The sequence below is a fragment of the Ornithorhynchus anatinus genome, chromosome 1 (assembly GCF_004115215.2).
Source record: "Ornithorhynchus anatinus isolate Pmale09 chromosome 1, mOrnAna1.pri.v4, whole genome shotgun sequence".
Classification (NCBI taxonomy): domain Eukaryota; kingdom Metazoa; phylum Chordata; class Mammalia; order Monotremata; family Ornithorhynchidae; genus Ornithorhynchus; species Ornithorhynchus anatinus.
In genome coordinates, this window is record NC_041728.1 from 97,582,291 (window position 1) to 97,602,099 (window position 19,809).

The 19,809-nt window shown below is 42.4% G+C and overlaps 2 non-coding genes across 2 annotated transcripts; one reads left to right on the forward strand and one right to left on the reverse strand.

The window, feature by feature from the left end:
• Positions 1 to 4,782: 4,782 nt before the first annotated feature.
• LOC114817277 lies at positions 4,783 to 4,920 on the reverse strand. Its single transcript, XR_003765134.1, has one exon. It is a non-coding gene; the product is annotated as a small nucleolar RNA SNORA7 (small nucleolar RNA).
• A 2,236-nt stretch (positions 4,921 to 7,156) lies between these two features.
• Positions 7,157 to 7,294, forward strand: LOC114816252. Its single transcript, XR_003764016.1, has one exon. It is a non-coding gene; the product is annotated as a small nucleolar RNA SNORA7 (small nucleolar RNA).
• Positions 7,295 to 19,809: the final 12,515 nt, after the last annotated feature.

Here is a 19,809-nt window from a genome sequence, read left to right on the forward strand (position 1 = left end):
CAGATTTAGGGGGAGACAGGCACTAAAATAAATTACAATAAGATGAATAGATAAATAAGAGAAGCAGCTGGCCTAGTGGATACAGCACGGGCCTGGGAACCTGGAGGACCTAATCACGGTCTGCCATTGCCTGCTGTGCCACTTTGGGCAAGTCACTTAACTTCTCTGTGCCTCAGTTATCTCATTTGTAAAATGGAGATTAAGACTGTGGGATATGATTTCTTGTTCTATTGTCTTTCCCAAGTGCTTAGTATAGTGCTTTGCACACAGTAAGACTTCAATAAATACGAATGAATGAATGAGTGAATCAATATGGACTGTCCAACCTGATTACTTTGAATCTACCCTAGCACTTAGAACAGGGCCTGACACATAGTAAGAGCTTAACAAATGCCATTAAAAAAAATTTCAGGTAGGGGAAACAACTGCTGTGGGGGAAGGGATTGGGTGGCAACCTAAGTGCATATGGGGTAGAGACTCCAATGCACGAGTGATGCAGTAGGGCAGGAAAATGAGAAATTAGTCAGGAACAGCTTCCAGGAGGAGATGTGGTGCTTTAAAGTGAGCCATTGCCCTTTGAATGTTTTTCCAGTTTAGTGTCCCTGCATCTTCCCATTGAGTCAGCAGCACATGTCCAGAAGCTTTGTTTTGTCCATACTGTTTTCCTCTTGATGCAGAGATGTTCCTGACAATGACTCTGCTTTCAAAAAACATCACACCTAGATTATGTATATACAGTACACGTATTCCTCGGTGGATCAGCTGAGATTCAACTGAGCTCACTTGGCTCCGTGACTGTTAAGCCACTGAAGAATAAAAGTCTTCCTTAGTGCCGAGTATCAGGTGAAAAGGCAATTTTGTGGGTCCCATGTTTTATATTATAAGATTGCATTACGAAGAAAATCAAAAAATGAATTTGTTTCAAGGTGATTCATTTTCTTCTGGATTTGGACTTTTTATGGAAGATTTTCTTAGTTGCATTCTAAAGGCATTGTAAATATGTTTTTCAAATATTTCCAGTGTTGAATATAGGAATGTTTCTATTGTTGTATTATGGAATATAGATTTGCAAATAACATTTTGGTAGAAAATATGCACTTTTAGTCCCAAAAGAGTTGTTAGAGACTAAGGAGGCAATAAAATAATGATACTTTTTATTTCAGATGGCACTTTCATCAGAGGGTCCTGAGAATTCAACAAAATATAATTCATCAGTGCTTGCATGAGCCCCTTCAGAAAAGGGGGTGGGGGAGAAGAATTCTTTATTTAAGATGACTTAAGACCCTGGGAGCTGAAGTTATCTTGCCTAAGGTCATTATCAATTCTCAGAAGAATCTCTATCAGCAAATGAAAGTAGCCATCTTTGGCTAAACTTTAGGTCAAGTTTGGTGAGAGCCAAGATTCCCGGAGAAGGCTAACCCATTCTGGGGCTGGATTTCTCACCCCTCTGGGCTGTTTGCCTGGAAGACGGCATGGCTCAACTGACCCTGGAAGATGGCATGACTCACCTGAGCCACCTTTCCTCACTGCCTTCCTCGAAACCCTTCTGAGCCCTTGGAAACCAGACCTTTGGGATGCTGGAATAGATCCCCCAATTCAAGGGGAAACTTCCAGGGAGAGGAAGTGACCATTTTCCCTAGACTACAGGTTACCCAGAATGAGGCATGGACATCAACTGCCACTACTGTTCTCTGCAAGATGGATGTCTGCTGGCTGGTCCCAGCAGCCCTTGATTAGGTGAGAATGCTCTCTGGAATTTGTGCAAGATTTTGCACCCAAACTGGAAACAGAAAGAAGAAATTATTTGATTCATTGGCCCGCCGAGGCCATTCCAACAAATGTCTTCCATTTCAATTATCCCCTAGGGAAAATGGACTCAGGGTCCATAAGGGGATGTCTCCAGCCTTAAGTCCAGTGTAGACATGGCCATAGGCCACACATGGATCAGCACCAGACCTGCAGGGTGTCTTTAAGCAGGATCTTCAGGTTTCAAATCTCCAGCTGTTTTCTGGTGCAAGAAAACAGGAGGTCTCAGGTGGTAGATAAAAGACTTGTGAAGCTGTGATTTAACCCACCCAACCCGAAGGAATTTACAGCAAGGTTGCAGGTAGGGTAACTAGTATTTCTATGTGGGTTTGGTTCAGGTCCACTGTAGAGCCTGTGGGTGTGGGTCAGGTCTCAGTGAAAAATATAAGCCCTCTTTATTAATAATAATAATGATGATGGCATTTGTTAAGCACTTACTATATGCCAGGCACTGTACAAAGCGCTGGGGTGGATACAAGCAAACTGGATTGGAGAAAGTCCCTGTCCCACGTGGGGCTCACAGTCTCAATCCCCATTTTACAGATGAGGGACCTGAAGCACAGAGAAGTGAAGTGACTTGCCCAAGGTCACAGCAGATAAGTGGTGGAGCCGGGATTAAAACCCATTACCTTCTGATGCCCAGGCCCATGCTCTATCTACTATGCCAAAGTTTGGAAGGAAGCTGGGACCTGGGAACCAAACCTGGGAACCAGAGGTCCTGGATTCTAATTCCATATCTGCCACTTGTCTGCTTTATAATCTTAGGCAAGACTCTTAACTTCTCTCTGTGCCTCAGTTTCCTCCCCTGCAAAATGGGGATTCAATACTTGTTCTTCCTCATATCTGATTGTGCCCCCCATGTGGGATAGGGACTGTATCCATCATCATTAACTTGTATCTACCCCAGCACTTAGAACAGTGTGTGTTACAGAGTGAGCACTTTACAAATACCATAAAAAAGGCTCTAGCAGCAGATGATTGATTTCACTGAGTCCAGGGCAAAGTAATGGCACTGTGTTAAGATCACTTTCTTATAATCCATGTGCATTTTAGGAGCTCCAACTCTAACTCATCCATTAGGCGGTGGGTGCAAGGAAGATTTGATGTTGGGTTTTAAGACTGCCCTTAGTCTTGAGCATTTTAGCTACAAGTGGGGCTCTTGGGGTTCCCTGTCCCTCCTTTGCTGCCATTGAACTGATAAATGGTCCATTTGCTCCTTTCCAAGCTCTAACTTCTATGGCCCCAGAGGGAGTCCTACAGGAGGCATCTATCGAGGAAGGTGGCTCTGGACAGAGATAATTGGCATCATCAGACTCAAGGAGGATGGAGTTCATCATCATTATGGTATTTGTTAAGCACTTACTTTGTGCCAGGCACTGTACTAAGCACAAGGGTGAATACAAGCAAATCAGGTTGGACACAGTCCCTGTCCCATGTGGGTCTCAATCTCCATTTTGAAGATGAGGAAACTAAGGCACAGAGAAGCAAAGTGATTTGCCCAAGGTCACAGAGCAGACAAATGGAGGATCTGGGATTAGAACCCATGGCCACTAGGCCATGTTGTAGGCCCTGTCACAACTCCAGTTTCTCTAACCATGTCCCTACCTGAAGTCTCACTGCTGCTCAATCCTGCCTGATGCCTCCTCTTCTCATGAGCACCTCCAGCTGGTTTCTTATGTTGGACACTTAGTGGGAAAGTAGAAAGGCAGGAGTAACTATCTTGACCACCTCACTCTCGCCATTTGCCCAGTGCCCTTCCTTACTCTTCTCAGAGACAGGGAGGGAAGCAGGATGGTATGGCTTTCTCACTCTTGACCACCTCCAATTTGTAAATCTGTTCATAATAATTAATAATAATACTATGTGCTTAGCACTGCTCTAAGCGCTGGGGTAGATAGAAGTTAATCAGGTTGAACATAATCCCTGTCCCTCGTGGGGCTCACACTTTTGATCTCCATTTTACAGATGAGGTAGCTGAGACCCAGAGAAGTTAGGTGACTTGCCCAAGGTCACACAGCAGACACGTGGCGGAGCCGGGATTAGAACCCAGGTCCTTCTGACTCCCAGACCTGTGCTCTCATGTCTGAGGACCTTTGCAGGTTGCAACAGTAGTGGTGGTGGTGGCAGTGGTGATGGAAGTGAAGGCAGTAGAAGAGACAGTGGCAGAGGCAGCAGTAACAGCAGCAGAAACAGTGTGCTCCCTGATAAACTGCAGAGGGAAAGGGAAACAGACTCTCCAAGTACCCACAGCAGTGGGTTGGGGACACCAGGCTATGAGCCCAGGAGCCAAAGCAAGATCCCTGTTGGAAGAATTAGGGGCTCTATCACTGGGTAAAGTCCCTCTTCCACCAAAGGGTAGCCCACCTCAAACCAGATAGAAATGCCACTTCGGGGTACTGGTGAGGCCGGATAGCTGAATCCAATGGCCACCTCTTCCAGGCGGGCAGTGGCCTCCTCTTACTACTCTTCTACAACCCAGCTCCTCTGGTGCTAGCTTTCTCACTGTGCCTCGATCTCACCTATCTCACTGCCAACCCCTAGTCCATGTCTTGCTTCTGGCTTGGAACTCCCTCCCTCCTCAAATCTGACAGACCATTACTCTCCCTGCCTTCAAAGCCTTATTGAAGGCACATCTCCTCCAAGTGGCCTTCCCCAGACTAAACCCCACCTTTCCTCATCTCCCATTCCCTTCTGCATCATCCAGACTTGCTCCCTTTGCTCTTCTCCACTCCCAGCCCCAAAGCACCTATGTCTTGTCTTGTCTTATGCTGTCATCTCCAACCCATAGAGATGACATGGACACATCTATCCCAGAATGCCCCTCCTCCATCTACAATCATTCTGGTAGTGGATCCATAAAGTTTTCTTTGTAAAAATAACGAAGGGGTTTACCATCACCTCCTTCTGTGCAGTAAACTTGAGTCTCTGCCCTCGACTCTCTTCCATGCCACTGCTGCCCAGGCTGGGTGAGTTTTGACTTGTAGCAGATTGCCTTCCACTCGCTAGCCACTGCGCAAGCTAGGAATGGAATGGGTAGGGCTCTGCTTGACTCTCCCTCCCATAATCGAGACTGATAGACTACTGGAAACTCTCCAGGTGTGACCCTGAGAAGGGGAAAGCACTTATTTCCATATCTATAATCTATTTATTTGTATTGATGTCTGTCTCCCCACCTCTGGCCTGTAAGCTTCTTGTGGGCAGGGAATGTGTCTGTTTACTGTTGTATCGTACTCTCCCAAGCCCTTAGTACAGTACTCTGCTCACAGTAAGTGCTCAATAAATACAATTGAATGAGTGAATGAATGAATGAATGGCCATGGCCATTTGGCCTCTGAGGCAGGAGCCCTTTATTAGTAGTTTAAAATGTGTTCTGGAGGCCCTGGAGTCCTGGTACCAACAGAGAAGGAAGAGCAATCCATCCCAGGGCACCTGAGCAGATGTATCCAGGAACTAGGTATCCAGAATGAAAGCTCATTGAGGGTTGAAAAAGCTGAAAGCACAGATGGGTGAGGTTTAGTTCCTCAGAACCGTCCTGCCTTAACACCTAGGCAATCCACTGGGACAGTGGACAGGTCCTGGAGACACATTGCCTGTGCCTTGCAGCCTCCTTTCTCCTCCCCTACCAATCCAGGGGTGTTTCTTAGGCCAGTCAGGACCTCTTGAGTAGAGAACAAACAGCTCTGGGCACTCAGGCATTCATTCATTCATTCATTCATTCAATTGAATTTATTGAGGACTTATTGGGTGCAGAGCACTGTATACGGGAGAGAACAGTATAACAATAAACAGACACATTCTCCTGCTTCTCCCTCCTCCCTCTGCTCTTTTTCATCCAGACAAACAATGCAATCAGGGAAGGAACTGTGGGTAGCTGACCTATTAGGGGTTCTGAAACAGCCTGCAGGAGTAGGGATTAGAATTAAGGTTTCGGTCCTGATGTTGTTCTCTGTCTGGCCGGCATGAAAAAAAAAAAAACCACTGCTGAGAAAACTGGAGGCAAAAAAAAAAAAATCAACCAAATCCAAGGAAATCCTGGACAAAGCTGTTGGCAGAGTTCAAGCTAAATTTCAAAAGTGGAAGGCAGGAACCACAAAGCAAAAGGAACAGGAAGCAGCCATGCAGATGGGAAGAGCCGGTCACCAAGCCCCCAGTGACTCCACCATTCTGAGTCTCAGCAGCCCAATTTATCCCATTTAAGTAGCTGTGGGTCTCAGGGCCCATAGAGACATCCCCCTTTGTAACTCTGCATCTGCACATCTTGATTTTTCCACTTTGAGCCTCAGAAAATTGCAGCTCTTTTCCTGATTAAGTACTTAATTGTGGTCAGCTGCTTTTCAGAGCATCTGAACAGTTGGTTTAAGTTCCACTTCAGACCCACTGTTATCGCCATCTTTATCAACTTGCCCCATTTCCCTGCATCAAATGCTTTCTGAAGGATCCTTGGAGGTCTTGATCACAACACTGTTTCAGAGAGCACCAAAATCCTTGACTGAGGGTTGAGAGCAAGACAGTCCTGGTTGGAGTGATTCTAGTGGACCATGTAATTCCTCCCAAGACAGTTCTTGAAGGGGCCCAGGTGGCCCTTGTGAAAGCAGACTTGACAGACAGCTCTTCCATCAAGTTGAAAACCCGAGTCAGCTCCCATCTGTCCTGTGATCAGGTGTGTCTCTGCCTCTAGCTTCTGACTTTCCCTGTTGTCTTTTCTCTTTCTGCAGGGGTCCTGCATCCTGCCTTCTGCTTGGTGATTTTCTCCATTTTGTTGGGCCTTGAAATCAAGGATTTGCATTGTTGATTTTTCTAGGATAAGGAAGAACTCATGAGGGAATATTTCATCTCTCCCCTATAATGACGTTCTGAACACAGGAAAATCATACAGCGAAGGAGGAGCAGCAAACATCTTCAGAGATTAAGGCCAAAGTCAAAACATTGGGTGCCAAGGGCAGACCCAAGAGGAGGGGTAAACTGTTGAGCTGTTTCTGAGTGTCCTTGTCATTATTACTGGGCAATTATGGACTTTACTCAATCTGCAGATTCTCCTTTTGGGCAGGGAATGTGATTACCAACTCTGTTATACTCTCCCAAGTGCTTAGTACAGTGTTCTGCATACAATAAGTGCTCAATAAATATGATTGATTGATGGATTGCAGATGTAGATTTTTTGCTACTTTTTTATACTTTTTGCGTTTCCCTCATTTTCGACTATGTGCTCTAGGAAGGTAGAGACTGTCTATGCTTTTTCATCATATATTCCCTATGGTCTAGTACAGAGTTTAGCAGCTGACAATGCACTTCAGTAATCACTGTGTTAAGGATGATGCTTTATCCCTTGGTAAAAGGAACAACTCCACAACTCCTCTCAAGATCACACCTGGAGAGTTTCCAGTATTCTACCAGTCTTGGCTACGGGAGGGAGAGTCGAGCAGAATCATACCCATTCCATTCCTAGCTTGGGCAGTGGCTAGAGAGTGGAAAGCAATCTGCTACAAGTCAAAACTCACTTGTGCTGGACAGCAGCAGCATGGGAGAGAGGTGAGGACAGAGACTCAAGTTTACTGCATGGAAGAAGGCAATGGTAAAATTCTTCTGTATTTTTACCAGGAAAACACTATGGATGCACTAGCAGAATGACTGCAGATGGAGAATGGGGCATTTTGGGAGAGTTGGGTCCATAAAGTCTTTATGAGTTAGAGATGACTCAACAGCATAAGACAAGAAAAAAGAACAAATGCCCTATTGTGCTACCCTGGAGTTTCCAGATCTGATTGGGAAGAGACCTGGCTGAGTAGGTCACAAAATTAATAGTATTTATTGAGCATGTGCAGAGCGCTGTATGAGGCTCTTGAGAAAGTACAATCGAATTAGTATATATAACCCCTGCCCTCAAAAAGCATAGAGTTTAGTGCAGAAGACAGTCACTAAAATAGGGGGAAGGCAGGAAAGAGGATATGTACTTGAATTAGTACTTACAAGATATATGCATGAGTGCTAGGCAGGGGATATGGAGGAAAAACAAACAGGATTTGGTGATGTAATGAATGTGGAAATTGAAAGACAGGGAGGACTTGAGTATAATGCTAATGCCTGAGAGATGGGGAGACTGGAGGCGTTGTCAGTAGTGAGCAAAAAGTTAAGTGGAGAGTGCTCGCCCACTCAACTAACTTGGATACATATTCGATCTCATCTTTAGTCTGTGCAATCTCTACCCTCACCAAATCTGAAATCCCTCTATCTGACCTCGGCCTCCTCACTTGCCTTTTCTTCCACATTCTTCCACCCACAAATCCGTCCAGTTCTCCCACAGAGACCTCCAATCTTTTAACCTCAACCATTTTTCTCATCATCATGCCCCATTTAGCCTCCATACCCAAACTACCCTCCCTTGAAGACCATACCCAAACTACCCTCCCTTGAAGACCAAATTGATGCCATCAACCCACTGTCTCTGCTGAACTCAACTCACTCACTCCCCTATCCCTTCATCAATCTCATACCACTAAACCACAGCCTGAATCACCTCCAGTTGGCTTCCTTCGCTCCTATGCACAAGTTGCAGAAGACTGCTGGAAGAAATCTAGATATCAGGCCAACCTTGTCCACTTTGAGTCTATCCTGGTGTGCTTTAACTCTGTCCTCTCTGCCTGTTTCTCTATCCTTATTGACATCCATGCCCATTGCCCTTAGCAGTTGTCCAGACATTTAACTCCATCCTCAAACCCCACCCCCCGGCTCTTCCATTTCTTGCCCTTAGTTACCTGGCCATCTACTTGATTGAGGAAATTGAAACTATCAGGCGTGATCTCCTCAAAATCTCCCCTGCTCCTCTCCAGTCATTCCCTCGTCCTGCCCTTCTCTAACTCTCCCATCTTCCCCAGCAGTATCTCAAGAAGAGATCTCCCACCTTCTCTCGAAATCCAGTTCCTTCACCTGTGTATCTGACCCCATCCCTCTGCACCTTATCAAAACACTTGCCCCCTTCCTTATTTCCTCCCTGACTGCCATCTTTAACTGTTTATTCTCCAGTGGCTTCCTCCCCACTGCCTTCAAACATGCCCTTTCATTCATTCATTCAATTCACTCAATCGTATTTACTGAGTGCTTACTGTGTGCAAGGCACTCTACTAACTGCTTGGGAGAGTACAATACAGCTTGTCTCCACTATTCTAAAAAACTTTTCCTTGACACCACAGCTCCCTCTAGTTATGGGCCCATCTCCCTCCTACCATTCCTTTCTAAACTCCTTGAGCAACTTGTCTACACCTGCTGTTTTAAGTTCCTCTCCCTGAGTTCTCTCCTTGACTCCCTCCAATCTGACTTTAGTCCTCTTCACTCCACAGGAATCACTCTGTCAAAGGTCACAAATTGTCTCCTTCTTGTCAAATCCAATGGCCTCTACTCCATCTTACTCCTCCTCAACCTCTCACCTGCCTTCAACACTGTCGACAACCCCCTTCTCCTGGAAACATTATCCAACCTCAGCTTCACTGACACTGTCTTCTCCTGGTTCTCCTTCTATCTCTCTAGCCACTCATACTCAGTCTCTTGCAGAGGCTTCTCCTCTGCCTCTCATCCTCTAACAGTTAATCTCTAACTGTGGGAGTCCCTCAAGGTTCAGTTCTAGGTCCACTTCTATTCTCCATCTACATCCCTTCTCTTGGAGAACAAACTTGCTCACTCCTATGTGGGTGATTCCCATAGCTACATCTCCAGCCCTGATCTTCTTTTCTGCAGTCTCCTATTTCCTCCTGCCTTCAAGACATCTCTACTTGGATGTCCCACAGACACCTCAAACTAAAATTGTCCAAAGCAGATTCCTTATCTTCCCACCCAAACCCTGTCCTTGCCGTGATTTTCCCATCACTGCAGACAGCCCCACCATTTTCCCATCTCGAAAGACCGTAAAATGGTATTATCCTGGACTCATCTCTCTCATTCAACCCACATATTCAGTCTATCACTAAATCCTTAGTTCAACCTTCACAACATTGCTAAAATCTACCCTTTCCTTTCCATTCAAACTGCTACCATGTTAATCTTACCTTGTCTTGATTACTGCATCAGCCTCCTTGTTGACCTCCCTGCCTCTCATCTTTCCCCACTCCAATCCATACCTCATTCTGATGCCCAGATTATTTTTTCACAAAAACGTTCAATCCATGTTTCCCTACTCCTCAAGAATCTCCAGTGGTTGTCCATACACCTTCACATTAAATAGAGACTTCTTATCATCAGCCTTACCATCAGCTAGACTGTAAGCTTGTTGTGGGCAGGAAATGTGTGGGTATACTGTTATATTGTACTCTCCTAATCACTTTGTACAGTCCTCTGCACACAGTAAGTACTCATTAAAATATGATTGACTGACTAACTTTAAAGCACTTAATTACTTCGCCCCCTCCCACCTCAACTTGCTGCTCTCCTATTACAACCCAGCCCACACATTTCGCTTCTCTAATGCCAACCTACCCACTGAAACTTGATCTCATCTAGCTCACCACTGTCCTCTTGCCCATGCCCTGCTTCTGGCCTGAAATGTCCTCTCCATATCCAACAGAAAATTACTCTCCCTTCCTTCAGTCTTAATCCCCATTTTACAACTGGAATATCCTTAGAAGTACCAATTGATAGGGGTGGACACTACATTTTATGTATTGAGGCAGCTCACGTTAGCCCTTCTACAGTGGAACATGAAAACCAGTAGTTGCTCTTAGAGTTTGCCTCAGGGCCCCATCCAGGTGAAGAACGTAGGTAGGGAAGGACACCTATTTAACAACTGGACAATCTTTCTCAGATAGTAATAATAGCATTTGTCATATTTGTTAAGTGCCACGTACTGAACTAAGTGGCAGATAAAAAGTAATTATCCATCACAGCCCCTGTTCCTCATGGGTCTCAGAACTAACTGTTAATTCAATGAAAGGGTATAGGCAAATCAAATGAAATTCCACAGGAATCCATATTCAGGCTTAGGCATTTAATGGACAGAGAACATGGCTACCAGCTCTGTTATACTGCACCCTCCCAAGTGCTCAATTCAGTGCTCCGCTCATAGCAAGTGCAGTTGATGGATTGATTTGCCTAATTGAATTTGCAGTCAAAAGTTGGATGGAGTAGGTTCATGGAGTAAAATTTAAAATGACCTTTCCCATGTAAATAACTGGAAAGATATGAACAGGATCAACTTTAACAGTAAAAATGCAAAGGAATTCACCGTGGGGGGGAAATGAACTGCACAAATGCAAGATGGGGTGGACCAGGAATGGTGGAGTGTGGTTGGAAAGGATCCTGTAAACTACAAGCTTAATAGAGCAAGCACTGTAATAAAATACTGGTGTGCAGATAGAAGTCTAGCATTTAGGAATCTTAAAGACACCTTTCCTCTTTACCCAACCTCTACTAGAATACCCCTGCATTGAGACATAAAAGGGAAAACTCAGACAGGCTCTGGAAGACAATCAATCAATCGTATTTATTGAGCATTTATTGTATGCAGGGCACTGTACTAAGTGCTTGGAAGAGTTCAACATAACAGTGTAACCGTCACTTTCCCTGCTTACAATGAGCTTACAGTCAAGAGACAACAACCAAAATTATTTCAAGGTTGCACAGAGACACCCTAGAAACCTTTTGAGGCCTCTTCTAGCATATCATTTTGTGATTCAATGCCTCAGAGCACTTCACCAAATATATATAATGCAGAAATGAGTGAAGATACATGGAATCCCAGGAAGAATGAGGAAAGATGGGAGAAAAGGGGTATACAAAATCTATGATTTCCAACCTGATTTGCCTCAAATGTCCCACAAACCCAAATTTGGAGAACCTGATCTAGGTCAGGAATTCAAGAAAAAAGAGGTACAAAATTTTGACATCAAAGAGGGCATTATACATTTCCTTCAAGAATACTGTCCTGGATGGACCATGGGCCTGACCCTCTGATTTGCTTACTTTGCATTTAAACGACAGATCTCAGGTTGACAACTGTATAACACTGGGCTATAACGTTCAGAACTCTGACCACTATTGTCCCCAAAGTGATATTTCTTGGCTCCTAAGAGTGACTTTTTAAGAAAGATCAAATGTGGTTCAGAATTCAACATTCATGAGCACCACAAAAGAACTATCATGCTCCCAAAGATCAAAAAACAAATCCACATCTAAGGTCTTTCCCTTTCCTGTTGGAACCAACAATAAAGCTCTTATTGCAGAATCAATTTATTGCAAAATCAATGCAAGTGGTCACACCACAGAGGTCTTTGGTTCATACCTTCTAGATGCTTGCTGCAGGGCAATTTCCTTGCAATTGAATGAATGAGGGCATTTAAGGGGAGGGTTTCAAACATCAGTTCCTAGGCTGGCTTACTTACTTGCCTGTTCTAAAAGTAATAAATCAATACAAAGCACACTAATGATTGTTTAAGGCAGAAGGTAGGACAATTTCAACCTCAGGAAGGCAAGGGTGATTTATAATATGTAGTGTCAATTTTGGTGTGCATACATAATCATTTCTCAAATCCCTTTATTTCCCTGAAAGATACTAAAATCTTAAAAGTTTCACAAAGGAAGAGAATTTCTTAACTCAAATTTTAAGTGGTAAATTTCCACTAGACAGAAAAACTCCTCAGTTATTAGTTACTAAACCTAAATTCACGTGAACAAATTAAGAAATCAAGATGACAACTCACTTTCACTCCTGGAATTTTACCTATTCTGTAATTTTGGCACTCATATAGCAGATATTGTCTTTTCATTCTGGTCACTTAGATCTGTGACCTTTGGGTATTTGATATTTTCCCCACCCTCAACCCCACAGCACTTACGTACATATCTTTAAATTATTTATTATTAATTACCTATTCGTATAAATGTTTATTTCTCCCTCCAGACTGTAAGCTTGTTGTAGGCAATGAACATGTGTACCAACTGTGTGATACTGTACCCTCCCAAGTTCTTGTTACGGTGCTCTGCACATAGTAAGCACTCAATAAGTAATGTTGTTGCTGATGATGATGATGATGACGATGATGATGATGATGACAGTGACAATTCAATCAATGGCATGTATTGACGCTTACTGTAACAAGAATGCTGTTTCACTTTATACAGGTATTTTAAAACCAGTTAAGAATGTTAGATACTGTAAGCTCATTATGGGCAGGAAATGTTCTACCATCTGTGTTGTACTGTACTCTCCCAAGTGTTTAATACAATGTTCTGCCCATAGTAAGCGCTCAATAAATACCCATGATTAATGATTTTGAGTCAATCATTTTTTATAAATTAAGTTCTATATCTAATTATTCCAAAGAAAAATCAATATAGTATTTATTGAACCCCTTTGACATTCAGAGCATTGTACGAAGAGCACTGGGAGAGTATAGCAGAAGTAAAAGACTCAATCCCTGCCCTTATGGAATTTACATTCTAACTGGAGATGCAGAAAAAATATTATTTACAGTTAGAGAGGAAAGTAATAATAATAATAATGTTGGTATTTGTTAAGCGCTTACTATGTGCTGAGCACTGTTCTATGCGCTGGGGTAGACACAAGGGAATCAGGTTGTCCCACGTGGGGCTCACAGTCTTAATCCCCATTTTACAGATGAGGTAACTGAGGCACCGAGAAGTTAAGTGACTTGCCCAAAGTCACACAGCTGACAAATGGCCGAGCCGGGATTTGAACCCATGACCTCTGACTCCAAAACCCATGCTCAAGGAAATGTCGATATGTGAATAAATAAAAGCTTTAATGTAGGGTAAGTAACAACAAAATGCATATGAGAACTTACAGGAGGGTGTGAATGTACAGGTGTAGAGTCATTTATGAACTTGCATCAATTAGGACCCCTTAAACACCCCACACCCAGCTCCACAGTACTTATGTACATATCCTCATACTCTACCATTTTCCCTACCTTAATTTATTTTGTCTGTCTCTTTGACTAGGCTGTAGACTTACTGTGGGTTTACAGGAATTTAAAGGAGGGTGTGAATGTACAGGTGGTAGCTGATTGGATAACCATCTAGAGAGAAGAAAATTAATAGGGGAAAGCCTCCAGGAGGAACTGGAATTTCAAAAAGGCTTTGGAGAGCTGTGATCTAGTGGGTTTGAAAAGGAAGAGAATTCCAGGCATGAATAAGGGGCTGAGGCAGGACAATTGAGACTGAGAAACAGTGAGAAGTTTCCCTCAGGAGGACACATGGAATGTATTCTGGTGAGCAGCAGGTGAAGAATGCAGATTAAGATAGAGCAAACACTGAACTCATTGAAATTTTCTGCAAGAAGTCAGGGAAAAGAATAGCAACATCTCTCAAGATAAGAAATGACAATTATTCATTAGGTACTTTGAAGACAAGCACCCCCCCAAAAAAACCCCAAAACCTAAAATATTATTTATGCTTCATTAGATTTTTGTGAGTTTATGAGTTTGCAGGCTAAATATCAAGATGCCAATATCCTTAATGTCTTTGGATTAGGATTGATTCATACATTTTTGTTTTCATATTCAGTGAAATAAATATATTATTATTTTGAGTTCAGTTCATTTTGGCTATTTGTCCTTAATGAACTTTATTTCTTGGAGGGTCCTAAAACCCTGGTATAGACTGCCCAAGAAGCAAACTTTGATGGATGGATGGGTAGATGGATGGGTGGATGGATGGATGGAAGGTGGTGCCTGCCAAAGTTCTAAATCCCTTTCTGAATTTTTGTCAGCCACCAGGGAACACTGGGAGGAATAAAAAGATGTTTTGCAACTCTTGGGGGGTTGCTAGAAACAGCCTCAATTATAAGAAAACTCCTAAGCCAGCTGTTGCTTGAGAACACTCTAAGAACTAGGGTACCAGTTACAACCTTGAAGGAAATGTTGTTAGACTATGAGAGCCCAAATCTAGGTTTCCTAATACCCATAATTCCAATTTGGGACACTACCAGAAGTTGCAGCAGAATCCACAGCTCCCAAGAACACAGCAGTCATTCAATCGAACAATCAATGCTCACTGTGTGCAGAGTACTGAACGTAAACCTTGGGAGAGTAAAATGCAACAGAATTGACAGACCCAAGATTGTGAGGGTTGTGGAAAATTCCCACCTTTCTATTTTCTCCCAGAGCACAGTACAGTGTTCTGCACCCAGTGAGCATTTAATAAATATTATTACTATAACTACTACTACAACAATTAATCATTCAATCAATCACATTTATTGAGCACTTACTGTGTGCAGAACACTATACTAGTGCTTGGGAGAGTACTTCCTCCCCCTCCTCCTCCTACTATGACTACTGACCATAGTGAGTTTACAGCCTAGTCAAAGAGAGAGACAAAATAAAGTAAGGTAGGGAAAATGGGAGAGTATGAGGATGTGTACATAAGTACTGTGGAGCTGGGGATGGGGTGTTTAAGGGGTCCTGATTGATCCAAGTTCCTAAACGACTCAGAAGAAAGAGTGAATAGGGGAAATGAAGGCTTAGGGAAAGTCTCTTAGAAGAGGTGTGGATTTAGGAGGGCTTTGAAGCTAGGGAGAATGGTGGTTAAGTATTCTGAGACTGTGAGCTTGTTGTGGGCAGGGAATGTGTCTGTTTATTGTAATATTGTACTCTCTCAAGCAGTTAGTACAGTGTTCGGTGCACAGTAAGCACTCAATAAATAGGATTGAATGAATGAATGACTGACTACCTCCTCCCTTACCATTTGGCTCCAGATACCATGTCTTAAAGAGACAATGTGGAGTGGTAGGAGAATAATGATGTAAGCAATGTTACCACATTGATAATGATATGTTGTCACTGTGTCATATAACGCCATTATTCATCTGGATTCTAAACTGAAGTCTTAGTAATCCTAAAGAGAACATTAAATTTCATCGCAGTGATCCACAAAAGTTAATGCTTCATCAAGAATGGTCATTCATTCAGTTGTATTTATTGATCGCTTACTGTGTGCAGAGCACTGTGCTAAATGCTAGGGAGAGTACAATATCACAGTAAGCATACACATTCCCTGCCCACAACAAGCTTACGATCTAGAGGGTCACAGAAGCAGCGTGGCTCAGTGGAAAGAGCCTGGGCTTCGGAGTCAGAGGTCATGAGTTGGACTCCTGGCTCTGCCACTTGTCAGCTGTGTGACTCTGGGCAAGTCACTTCACTTCTCTGTGCCTCAGTTACCTCATCTGTCAAATGGGGATTAACTGTGAGCCTCACGTGGGACAACTTGATTACTCTGTATCTACCCCAGCGCTTAGAACAGTGCTCGGCACATAGTAAGTGCTTAACAAATACCAACATTATTATTATTATTTGAGGGTGAGCTTGTAATCTAGAGGTCAAACTTACTCCCAGGGAATAACTACTACAATGGAAGAATCTAGCTTAATAGTTTTTTAGTGAAAAATCCAAGGCAAATGGTCCTGAAGTAGAAAAAAATAATAAATCACAACATGCAATATAGGAAAGTTCAATCAATCAATAACATTTATTGAGCATCTGCCGTATGCTTGGGAGAGTACAATAGAATTAGTAGACATAATCCTTGTTCTCAAGAAATTTACACTTTAGCAGGGGAGACAGTCACTAAAATAAATTACTGCTAAAGGGAAGCAGTAGAGTATAAATGGGGATGGGGGAAGTACCCAAGTGATTAGATGATGCAGAAGTGCTGAAGTGGCGGTTGGAAAGATACGGTGGGGAAATGAAAAGTTAATCAGGGAAGGCCTCCTGGAGGAGTAGTGATTTTGAAGATAGGGAGAGCAGTGGTCTGCTGGATGTGAAGAGAGAGTGAGTTCCATCCAGGCAAAAGGGAGGGCATGAGCAGTGTGGCTCAGTGGAAAGACTACGGGCATAGGAGTCAGGGGTCATGGGTTCTAATCCCAGCTCCACCACCTGTCAGCTGTGTGACTTTGGGCAAGTCAATTCGCTTCTCGATGCCTCAGTTACCTCATCTGTAAAATGGGGATTAAGACTGTGAGCCTCACGTGGGACAACATGATTACCCTGTATCTACCCCAGCACTTAGAACAGCGAGTCATTTAGACTGTGAGCCCGTCATTGGGCAGGGATTGTCTCTAACTGTTGCTGAATAGTACATTCCAAGTGCTTAGTACAGTGCTCCGCACATAGTAAGCGCTCAATAAATACTATTGAATGAACAGTGCTTGGCATATAGTAAGCACTTAACAAATACCAACATTATTATTATTGTTATTATGAGCAAGAAGATGACAATGAGAAGAGCTGAGAAGAGGGTACAGCGATCGGTTAACTTGAGAAGCATGAAGCATGTGAGCTGGTGTAAAAAATTGTACAATCTATTTTTTGTTGTTGTTCACAGATGGATACAAGGATGGAGATTGAATGGGGTTATGCAGTTAAGAATTTCCAATATGAACCCATGTTTAATAAAGACTGAACTGAGATCAGTAACCCATTTCAAACAAGTTCAAATAAGCATGTTCATAAACAGGTTTTACCTCTGCCAGTGAGCCAGATTTAATGTTCTACATCTCATAACTAGCCTTTAGATTCAGCTCATCATTTTTAGGGAGTGAGATGATTTTCAAAGCGGGAGCAATTTTACCAATGACACTTTCTCTGTGACTGCCTCTTGCAGCTACTTGAAACCAGTCACATCATTTCTGCATTCAACACAGCTCCTATAAAGAATATACAAAGTGCCCTCAGAGAGGTCATAAAAATGTTCAAAATCATGCAGATAACTGCCAAAATACCTTAGTCATTTTAGGACTATAGACATAGGCTCTTTAATAACAATAGAACATTTTGAAAACATTTGACAAATGCTTACTGTCAGACTTGAAAATACACAGGCCTTAAACAATTACTGAGGATTTTATCTTTTCTTCATTCCTCAGATTAAACTTTTTCATTTCAATTCAATATACGGTACCAGTGATCTGAATTCAATTCAAATTCAATGGGCCAGAGAGTGATTGCTGTGACTCGAACTGGGTGAGGTTCAGGAAAGTTTTCTGGAAATGAGTTTTAAGCAACTGTAAAAAAAAGAACGGGATATAATTTTGATGAAAACAGGTGCATTCCAGATGGGTGGCATTCCACTTGACGAATCTGCAAGCACTCAATAAATGCCAAAGTTTGATTGATCGATAGATCAGATGTGGGATTAGGTAAAGCGAATAGAAGGGATGGCAGGGAGGGGTGTTTAGCAGAAGCAGACAGCATGAAGCAGGACATAGGGAGAGGTGCGGCTTATTAGGAAATGGGGAGGCTAATAGCATTCGAATTTATGATCAAAAGTAGTGGCATTTTAAAAGATGAGGAGGTTTGTTTTTAATTGGAATTACTGGATTGACCTTCAATACTATTGTAAAATTAGTGAAAGACCATTTAACTTTCCACTTAGGTTAAATCGACTGGATTTTAGGCAACTAAATACACTGCATTTTGCCCTCAACTTTTTGCGGTTTGATTTTATGAAATCAGAGTCTCACTCACATTGAGTTAGAAAAGGATTTAACAATTTTTCCAGTGCTTTCACATTAGTTATCTAATTTTAACCTTGTAACAACTCTGCGAGGTGGAGAGGAGGCAGCTTTCATTAACCCCATTTTACAGATTAAAAAAAACTGAGTTCCAGAGAAGTTGGGCCTTGTTTTACTAAAATCACATCTCCAAGAGGCCCTTCCCTGACTAAATCCTCATTTTCCCTACTCCCTCTCCCTTCCTCATCACCTATGCTCTTGGAACTGTTCCCCTTCACCCCTCCCTCAGCCCCACGGCACTTACTTATATATCTGTAATTTATTTTAATCTAGGTCTCCCTTTCTAGACTTCAAGCTGCTTGTGGGCTGGGAATGTGTCCACCAATTGTGTTGTATTGTACTCTCAGAAGCATTTAGTGCAGTGTTCTGCACACAATAAGCACTCCATAAATACCATTGATTGATTGGTTGATGGTCGCACCAGAGGCCAGTGGTAGAGTCTAGCCTAGAAATAGGTTTCCTGACTTCCAAATATGTCCTCTTTTTCCTAGACAATGCTGTTTCACAACTAGAAGCCTATTTGAATCCTTATTTCATAATAAAATTATTTTTATATATTTTTCTGTAATATCTAAAATGTTTTATTCTTTCTAATGGGGGAAAAAATCAAGGAAGAGGTTGCTACGGTGAAATGCTTCCAACCTACAAAAAAAAATGGAAATGCAGCCAAGTTATGAAAGATGTCCAGGAAGCCCCATTTGTGAACTTGTCATCAGTTCTTTCCTAGGCATAAAAGAGGCTTGAATGCAGTATTTGATTTCAGTGAGCAAAGATTCATTCATCAAAATATCGTCCACATGAGGAAATGCATTTTTTCCAACTTCTGCATTTTCTTTTGAAATGGGCACGCAATTGGCACCCGGACTCATACATTAAAGATCCATGACAAATTTCTAGATGCCACATTTTTTTATTTTTATTTTTTTGCCCATGAGCAAGGCCCTTAAACAACACTTGCAATGACTAAACCTAGATTTTATGAGCAAATGATTTCAGAGAGCACTGGGAACCCCAGATTTCTTTTCAATCCTCCACTGACTTTAGAAAGCAATTCCTAAGGTTCCATTTCCAATACCCTTTTAATCTCTGAAAATTGTTCCTAAGAGCTGAATCCCATCAATGGTGTTCACAGTGGTAACTCAGGTAATCATATACACACCATCACTGATTATTCAAGATGAGCTATTGCATTTAAGAGCATTGCCTCAGAAACGATCATATATGTTGTACTAGAATAGACCGAGAAAAGCAAAATTCAGTATCAGACTCGCTTTTTTTTTGGTATCACTAACATCTTTCAATGTATCAATATATTTACTGTGTTAAGCATATAAAACATTGAAATATACTGATATTACCCGTGTGCACACAAAAATAGTTCTTCCATTATCCAGAGACTGGACTGACCTAGGGAGCAATGTTTTTACTCTAGTAATGATCTCCATTTAGGATTTCCCCTAAGATATATTGAACAAGTATTTAAAAAAACA